A 10,110-nucleotide genomic window follows, 5' to 3' on the forward strand; every position below is an offset into this window, starting at 1 on the left:
AGCCTCGCTCGTCCCTGGGTGGCACAATATAAACAGTAAACCCCTACCACCCTTCAATATAAAACCTTGCTGAGCCTCACTTCTTTTTATGCAAGGAAGAAGGAACCAAAGGCCAGGAGCCCGCAAACCGTTCCTTCCAAGGAAAAACAATAACAATACAACAGAGAGCCTGATTCAAGATTCGTTCATTTTGGAGCACCTTAACCAACTAAACCACATGGCGCCGTTTGATTATATGGTTACCACCCAACGTGGTAAATATTTTCCAGGATTGCACGAAATCATTTGGCTTGCTAATCTGTGCACTCAGCTGAAGGCAGCACTACATAATAATAATAATAATAATAATAATAATAATAATAATAGTAGTAGTAGTAGTAGTAGTAGTAGTCGTAGTAGTAGTAGTAGCAGTAGTTGTAGTAGTAGCAGTAGTAGTAGCAGTGGTGGTGGTGGTGGTTGTGGTGGTGGTAGTAGTAGTAGTAGTAGTAGCAGTAGTAGTAGTAGTGGTGGTAGTAGTTGTAGTAGTAGTAGTAGTAGTAGTAGCAGTACTAATTATCATCATCATCATCATCATAACTAGAACTCTGTAACTGTCCTATGGACAGTCACTAGGTTCCACCTACTGTTTCTAGGCGACCTTGACTCCACTGGGGAGATTTGGATTTTTTTTCTATCAGCAATGGTCCATGCCAGGACACATAACCTGGGCCCCTCAGATTCTTTGTGCAGTCTCCGGTTCTCCAGGAATCATCGGGAGACTCTAAGGCCGGAATGATAATAATTAGATACCGGTATTTTTTTTTTTTTTTACGTATCTACAATTGGGAAGCATCGCCCTCGGGTAAGGTATGTATAATATATATAAGATCTGAAGACCCTAAGGCAACTTCTTGTGTAACATCAGCAAGGGATCTGACAAAGGTGTTGAAGAGCGAATGTGTCTGCTACTGTTTCTTATAATGACCTTCACCCCACTGGGGAGATTTAGATATTTTTTCTATCAGTAATGGCCCATGCCAGGACACATAACCTGGGCCCTTCTGATACCTTCCACAGTCTCCGGTTCTCCTGCAATCGTTGCAAGACTTTGAGGCGAGAATCATAATGCTAGCGATAATAGTAGTCTCCACCCACGTAGGAGGTGAAGACTAATAATAATACTAATAATAATAATAATAATAATAATAATAATAATAATATCTGAGAATACATAACCAACTCCTGTTCCCTCGTTTTCAGGTCACGTAGATGGCTGTGCATCACGTCCAGTATTGTGGCTCTGCTGGGGAATTGTTAGAGAGTTTTATTGGGATTACAGTACTTCTGTCAAAGGATCCATTTTAATATCCACTCACTGTGCTGTACGCTTTTGTGTGTGTGTGTGTGTGTGTGTGTGTGTGTGTGTGTGTGTGTGTGTGTGTGTGTGTGTGTGTGTGTGTGTGTGTGTGTGTGTGTGTGTGTGTGTGTGTGTGTAAAAAAGAGAGCAGCCCTGCTATTTCCATTTTCAGTCACTGTGTTGTATGCTTTGGTGTGTGTGTGTGTGTGTGTGTGTGTGTGTGTGTGTGTGTGTGTGTGTGTGTGTGTGTGTGTGTGTGTGTGTGTGTGTGTGTTTAAAAGGGCTGACTAATGACAACTGCTGGAGTCATAGATGTGGGCTTTGTATTTTCAGTGTACCATCCTTTGCCAGGTATTTAATTTCCACAGGTAACGCTCTCTCTCTCTCTCTCTCTCTCTCTCTCTCTCTCTCTCTCTCTCTCTCTCTCTCTCTCTCTCTCTCTCTCTCTCTCTCTCTCTCTCTCTCTCTCTCTCTCTCACTGACGTAGCTCTACCTGTCGTGCATCTCTCTGTCTTTCTAATTACATACCTCTTCACCTGATTTAATTGGAGGAAGTTACCTGTATCGTTACTCTTGTCCGTCTCTTTTTATCTGACGACCAACGTGACTGAAAAAACTCTGTCAATCTTGTTACCTCTCTCTCTCCTTCAATTTATCTACCTGTCTACTTGATAGGCCTAAAATAACTACCTATCTTGTTACGTTTACCTGTCTATCTATCTAACTTTTTGCATGATGTAATTTAACTCTACCTCTTGTTACTCTGGTCTATCTACTTATCTCTCTGCCTGCCTATCTATTACCTCTGTCTATCTATCTATCTATCTATCTATCTATCACTGATGTAACTGAAATAGCTCTTGCTGTTTGTTATCTCTGATTTGATTTTAATGTCTGAATGGCAACAAATCTAAACCATATTTCGTTGCTATATAATTGTATGTTTATCAATCAGTCCATTATATTTTTCTCAAAATATATATATCTTTTTACATGCGCTGTGAGAGTTTCCTGTGCTTACTTGTGTGTTGTTGTTGGAGGAAGTTTTAATGTTATTGCCACGACCACACCAGCCATTCCGAAATGCACATCTTGGTAGGGTGTACTCCCCCTCTCCTGACCCCCCCCCTGCCATCCCTACCCGTTTTGCCCATTCCGTTACATTTATTCCAGTTTCTTTCTCCTCCTTAATACTGATCTTCTAGGAGAAATTTTTGGACTCATTGCTAACCCTGCCGCTCATAGTGTTTTGATAAAATGTACTCTCTCTCTCTCTCTCTCTCTCTCTCTCTCTCTCTCTCTCTCTCTCTCTCTCTCTCTCTCTCTCTCTCTCTCTCTCTCTCTCTCTCTCTCTCTCTCTCTCTCTCTCTAAGTGCCTTCATAAGGTGTACTCTCTTTCTTCATAAGGTGTACTCTCTCTCTCTCTCTCTCTCTCTCTCTCTCTCTCTCTCTCTCTCTCTCTCTCTCTCTCTCTCTCTCTCTCTCTCTCTCATGTAATGGATGGCATTGGCAAAAATGACCTTCAAGCAAAACTGTCCCTACTCAGCAACGACAGATTCCAGCCAACCTTCGTAGGAGTCGCGAAACAGGGTCGCAAATATATTAGCTTTGTTCTGCTTTCTTCTTCTCCTTGCTTTCTTTCTTCGTCAGCCGTAACTCAAAAATGAAAAGGTATACACGAGCCTGTTACGCACCAAAACGTTTCATAACAACCAAGGAGGCGTCTTTTGATCCTTAGAGCATCATTCGTGCTACAGTACATAAGATACAGCCTAAAATACATCCTCCAACACTCAGACCTCCTCTCAGAAGACGCTAAACTCCACGGATTTGTGCTGCCCCATTTCACATACGCAAAACTCCACTGATTTGTGCTGACCCATTTCACTTACGCATTTTACGTATATTGTATCAGTCATTGGGACAGCGATTATCATACAGTTTATTTGGTAGCTTGTTTTCACAAAATGATCATAAACTGGACCAAAATGTTAAAAAATAATTGTTTAGATCTAGGGGTGGAAGACGTGCGAATGCAAGAGATAAAAAGGGACAGAAGGGAGAGATTATTGGGTGAGAGGAGATGCAGAGTTCTATACCTATTAATGCATTCCACTAGACACATGTTTTGTGAGTACAGTGTAGAATGTAATAAAGCGTACTCTAAATTTCCCCCATTCCACACGCTCTCTTGTTTCTGTGCGTGTGTGTGTGTGTGTGTGTGTGTGTGTGTGTGTGTGTGTGTGTGTGTGTGTGTGTGTGTGTGTGTGTGTGTGTGTGTGTGTTTCATCTATTTGTTTCCATCCTTACATTTCAACCATCCCTTCAGAATATTTTTTCTTCCTAGTAGGCCCCCATCTCTCCACACGTCCTTGGTCTTCCCCTTCTCCTCCCTTCAACCACCTCTCATACAGCTTCTCTCTAACTGTGTGGAATTAAGGGGGAACACATGTAAAGGGTGAGGGAGCGAGGGAGTGAATGGTAAGGGAGATGGTAAGAGGCTAAGACACAGAAATTGAGGATTTGGAAGAGGAGGAAGGAGAGAGGAGGACAGGCGATGTGAAAGGGAGAGAAAAAGAACAATGGAAAGAGGGGTGATGAGGAAAGCAGAGAGGGGAGGAGGAAGGGAAGAAAGAAGAGGAAAGAATGATAGGGGAGAAGAGAGAAGGAGAGAGGAGGAGGGACGGTGTGAAAGGGAGAGAGGAAGGAAAGAACAATGGAAAGAGGGGTGAAGAGGAAAGCAGAGAGGGGAGGAGGAAGGGAAGAAAAAGAAGGAAAGAATGATAGGGGAGAAGAGAGAAGGTGAGAGGGGAGGAGGAAGGGAAGACAAGAGGAAGGTAAGAGAAAGTACGAAAGAGAGAAGGAAGGAGAAGAGAAGAGAGGAGAGAAAAGGAGGCGAGAAAGAAAGAGAGAGGAAAGAAAGGAAAGACGTGGAGAAAGATAAAAGAGAAAAGGAGAAAGAAAGAAAGAAAGAGAGAAAAGGAGAGTGGGAAGGAGAAAGAGGGAGAGAGAGACTGAAAGGGAGAGTAGGAGGGAAAGCGAGAGAGGGTTGGAAGACGAGAATCAGCAAAAACACCACTGACCCGAAATTATACAAATACCACTACTACTACTACTACTACTAATAATAATAATAATAATAATAATAATAATAATAATAGTAATAATAATAATAATAATAATAATAATAATAATAATAATAATAATAATAATAATAATAATAATAATAATGGGGGTCAAACTACACATAGGGTGGTGTGTATACTGCGCTCCATATATATTTTTTTTTACCAAGGCGCACACATTCTGCCTCCCATGAAATTATTAACCATCCACGCACTCGATGGAGGCGAAATAAGACACTATCAGGCAAGACCAGGGTTAAGGGAAGTAGAAAATCAGGCAGGGTAGTGACTGGTAAAGCTGTATAAGTCGTCCCAGGTACACATGAGGTTTCCGCAGGTCTAATTAGGGCCATATGTTAATTAGGTTCAATTAGGTCACTCCCATTCAGTCCATATCGTATCAATTTCCAACTCATAATATTTAGTTTGGCCATGTGGAGAGGAGGGAGAGTGAGAGACTGACGAGGAGAGTGTGTGTGAGTGAGGTGGAGGGGGGAGAGGGAGGGGGAGGCCAAGGATGAGATGGAGGGATGCAGTAGAGAGAAATATGAGAGAAGGGGGGGTGTGAGCTGGGAGCAGGGCAGTGAAATGGAGGGGGACAGCGTGACATGGAGGAGATTTGTTTGTGGCCACCCCTTCCTGGATTAAAGCGTCTGGCAATAGATAGATAGATAAAAATATTTAGTTACATTTCAGTTATTCCAGACACTTTTTTATTTTCCGTAGTCCTGTTTTGTGGTTGGTGGGGGCGTCCATCATCCACTCACTCGATGTAGCACTGTCTTCAGGTGATTCTGCACTGATTGACATGCCAAATGGTTTCCTGCAACTCAGCAAACCATTTACTACGCTGGGTGGTAACCATAGAGCCAAGTGTCGCCTGGTGGTCTAGTGGGTTAGGGTTCCAACCGGATGGAGCCTGTAATGGGGGTTTCCATCTGAGGCGTGGTTGGGGTTTACTTCTCACATAATGCCACTCAGGGGCGTGTGAGGCTGGTCTTGCCTTAAATGTATGGACTAAGTAGCCTAGCCCAGGGTCCCTACTCTCCTGGTGGTACAAAAGCAGGCTGGATGAGGGATTGATGGCTATAGTCCTGTCAAATTAAACTGGCCTAGATTATCGTCCTTTTTCGGCTTATTTCACGTAGCTCAGTGGCAGGAACAGCATGATAGGGACACGTACTATCTCCCTAACACCTCTTCCTTAGCGATTTATTTTTGGATATGGCCGGTTGATGTAATTTGGCACGTTATTTATGAAGAACACGGAGAATCAGAATCCTTTATAGAACGCATACGAGGAGAGCAAAGAAATAAATCGCTTAGGAAGAGGTGTTAGAGAGTTGCCTTACCTGACGAGAATACAGTAGATGAATACAGGGATACGATGCTAGTCACGAAGAAGTGCTACGGGAAGGGAGTGGAGCCGTAGCACTGTTTTTTTTTTTTACCTGCCTCTGACCTACGTGAAATTAGCTGCAAAAGGACGAAAATCTGGGCCAAGTGAAGGAATTAAAGCGAGATTAAGTTCAAGGAGCCTGAGAGTGTTAATAATGGCCCCCTTAACCCTCTGATGGTGGGAATAACTCTAGCATTATATTCGACTAACACCGTATGATTTATTTTTCTGAGTGAGTGAGTGAGTAGTAATAGTAGTAGTTGTAGTAGTAGTAGAAGTAGTAGTAGTAGTAGTAATAGTAGTAGTAGTAGTAGTAGTAGTAGTAGTAGTAGCAGTAGTAGTAATAATAATAATAATAATAATAATAATAATAATAATAATTATAATACTGATAAAAATGATAATAATAAGAATGATAATATAATAATAATAATAATAATAATAATAATAATAATAATGATAATAATAATGATGATGATGACAATAATGATAATGATAATAATAATAATAATAATAATAATAACAACAACAATAATAACAAATAATAATAATAATAATAATGATAATAATAATAATAATAACAATAACGTCCGAAAATTTCAACATAATCATCAATACCCCTTTAATGACGAGGAGAACTCTCTTATCCTACTCAGATTAAGGGCACACACTTTAATTCCACTGAGAGCGAATCATATATATATATTTTTTTAAGCTTAATAAAAGATCAACTGAGAATATTTTTTAAAAGCCATTCTCAGCATTTCCTCCTTCAGACAGAACAGACAGACATTTTCATACCACTTAAGGTGTGGTTGGTGTGGTGGTGGTGGTGGTGGTGGTGGTGGCAGTGGGTGGTGGTGGTTTTGGGTGGTGGGGGTGATGCTAGGAGTGGTGGTGGGATAAGGAGGGTAGGGTGAAGTGATGGTTTGGAGGGAGGTTGGAGGGGGGGGGGAAATGGTGGTGGTGGTGGTGGTGGTAGTATGGGTGGTGATGGTAGGGGGGAAGGGGGAGGGGGGGTTGTGGAGGGGGGGTGGTGACTTTGGTGGTGATGGTGGGGGTGATCTCACAGCCATGTCACTACTTTCATTGCCTTGCGTATCATATCTAAAATCATATGCTGGGGAGGGAAGCCTTCACGTGGTGGCACTGATATAACCGGGCGGGGGAGCTGTCCGGTTATACAAACGTCCCTCGGCTCCCTCCCTATCCCCCGAAATGAGGATGGTAAACTGCAGGATAGGGACAACGTTAACCTACACTCCAGTAATTCAACTTTCAGACAATCCTTTGGGCTATTAATCTATCCCTCCATCTGTTCTCGCACGCCTTAATCCCGTAAGGGGTAGCCACAAACAAATAGCCTCCATGTCGCCCTGTCCCCCGCCTTTTAGCTGCCCTCTCCCCAGCTTACACCCCCCCTCTCTCATATGGACTATTAACACTACTGCAAATCTAACACCGGAAGACATTTATTTTCATTTTACAACTAAGAGAAGTCAAACAATACTCCTTTCACTCCCACCTGGCCTAAGACTACCATCATTTCATCTTGTCTACTGACCTGTAAGAGGAGATTGACACTAGGATATTATGCTAGTCACAAAGAAGTGTTATGCAAGGATTAAGAGCCGTAGTATAGTCTTTTTCTCAAAAAAATAATAATAATAATAATAAGCTGCAATAGGACGAGAAGCCTGGCCAAGTTAAGGTGAGAGGACTATAGTGAAGGGTCTCAAAAACTGTCTCCAGTAACTTATTCTTGCCTGTTATACCCTATTTGACTGACCTGTGCAGCTGAGATGTATGGGACGAGTAGGGTGTTTGATTCACGCCTACTGATAAGCCACCGATGATTTGAATCTACAGCTCTTCTTCTTTTGGACACATATATGTTTATATATTTTAACTGCCTGCAATATAAGCAGCCAGTTTGAATATGGAATAATTTCCGAAGCTAAACAGGTCATAATTAGCTTTAAAAGTTTAGTGTTGTCAAAGAAAATTAAACTTGATTATAAAGTTTTATAAAACGATGAGTGACGTTTGTAGTAAATTATCCACCCATGGTGTACACCCACGTCCGCATGTTGCACTGCATCCACCCACGGTGTACACCCACGTCCGCATGTTGCACTGCATCCACCCATGGTGTACACCCACGTCCGCATGTTGCACTGCATCCACCCATGGTGTACACCCACGTCCGCATGTTGCACTGCATCCACCCACGGTGTACACCCACGTCCGCATGTTGCACTGCATCCACCCATGGTGTACACCCACGTCCGCATGTTACACTGCATCCACCCACGGTGTACACCTACGTCCGCATCTTGCACTGCATCCACCCACGGTGTACACCCACGTCCGCATGTTGCACTGCATCCACCCACGGTGTACACCCACGTCCGCATGTTGCACTGCATCCACCCACGGTGTACACCCACGTCCGCATGTTGCATTGCATCCACCCACGGTGTACACCCACGTCCGCATGTTGCACTGCATCCACCCACGGTGTACACCCACGTCCGCATGTTGCATTGCATCCACCCACGGTGTACACCCACGTCCGCATGTTGCACTGCATCCACCCACGGTGTACACCCACGTCCGCATGTTGCATTGCATCCACCCACGGTGTACACCCACGTCCGCATGTTGCACTGCATCCACCCACGGTGTACACCCACGTCCGCATGTTGCACTACATCCACCCACGGTGTACACCTACGTCCGCATGTTGCACTGCATCCACCCACGGTGTACACCTACGTCCGCATGTAGCACTACAATACATGCCTGCATTTACTTCAATGACATCATCAGCGGCCAATCAGCAGCCGCGAATCAAACACACCCTACTTGCCCCATACATCTCAGCTGCACAGGTCAATCAAATAGACTACAGTACACCAAGGAAGTATATTTAAGCTGACAACAGACGAATTTCATCAGCAGCAAGAAATCTGGCCAACAAAAAGATGAAAAAGTATAAAATAGTGTGACGTCTGCTGCATCCATCCCCCCATCCATCATTCATTTTTCACACAATCAGCAGCGTGGCACCCGGGGCTAGGCTACTCAGTCCCGACATTTAAGGCAAGGGTGACCAGCCTCACTCGCCCCTATGTGACACTATGAAAGCAATAAACCCCGACCACCTCTCAGATGGAAACTCTTACAGGCTACGACCAATTGAAGTGCCTTACCCCACTACACCACCAGGCGTCATGTTAAATGGCTACCACACAGATTGTAAATGGTTTCCTGGATTCCAGGAAACCAACTGACTTGTTGCTGTTAATCAACCCCAGTCTCTCTGGCCGAGCAGAACCATCAACCACACGCAAGAAACCGCCACTGTAGGGCCATCCTAAGCACTGTACCGATGATGCCTTACAGTAAGAGGGGAAAAATGTGGAGGTTTGGTTCCTGGGTGGATGCTGTATTTGCGTCTCCATTCAGTTCACAGAGGCACCACATTAGGCTCCACTTCACCCCGCGAATGGCTTCCTGGGTTACGGTATTTAGGGTTGTCAGGCAGGGTAAAACCACCATAGACAGAGGGGAAAAGATAAACAAATGGCAAGAGGGAAAAGGAGGAGGAGGAAGAGAGGAGGGCAGAAGATGAAGGAAGAAGTAGACAGCACTGCATCAAGTGCGTGGATGATGGCCACCAACACCTACCAATTGTCATTCACCGTTCAGCCATCTGCAGACATCACTACATCGAGTGAGTGGATGGTGAGCGCCCCCACCCAGTACAACAAGATGAAAAGAAAAAAAGACGCCACTGAATTGAAAAGGTTGAAGGCTTTTTATAAAGTACGTCAACATGCCACGTTGAGTACACCGCTTCCCGTCCGATCAGCGAAGTTAAGCAACGTTGGGTCTGGTTAGTACTTGGATGGGTGACCGCCTGGGAACACCAGATGCTGTTGGCATCCCTATGTGTCAAGTGGGGTTGTTGGAGGATTAGTGCCCCTCCCTGTAAAACAATTAACTCTAAGCCATTGGCCACCCCGATTGGGATACATGGCGTCTGGCAATGAATGAATGAAAATGTCAACATGAGTATTTACGAGAGAGATGAACTATACTCTTTTTATTCTAACCTGGCCTAAAACTGCCATCTATCCAGCCTCAGTTAGGTGTTGTAAAAATAGACTAATATTAGAATACGATGCTAGTCACGAGGAAGTGCTATGAAGGGGATGTAGAGCCGTAGTATTGTTTTTTTCTGC

The 10,110-nt window shown here is 43.8% G+C and overlaps 1 pseudogene; it reads left to right on the top strand.

Moving 5' to 3' along the window:
- Positions 1-9,695: 9,695 nt before the first annotated feature.
- Positions 9,696-9,810, top strand: LOC145416203 (5S ribosomal RNA; annotated as a pseudogene).
- The last annotated feature ends 300 nt before the right edge of the window (positions 9,811-10,110 follow it).

The sequence above is a fragment of the Coenobita brevimanus genome, chromosome 104 (genome assembly GCF_032717465.1).
Source record: "Coenobita brevimanus isolate Jiangsu-jjx chromosome 104, ASM3271746v2, whole genome shotgun sequence".
Classification (NCBI taxonomy): domain Eukaryota; kingdom Metazoa; phylum Arthropoda; class Malacostraca; order Decapoda; family Coenobitidae; genus Coenobita; species Coenobita brevimanus.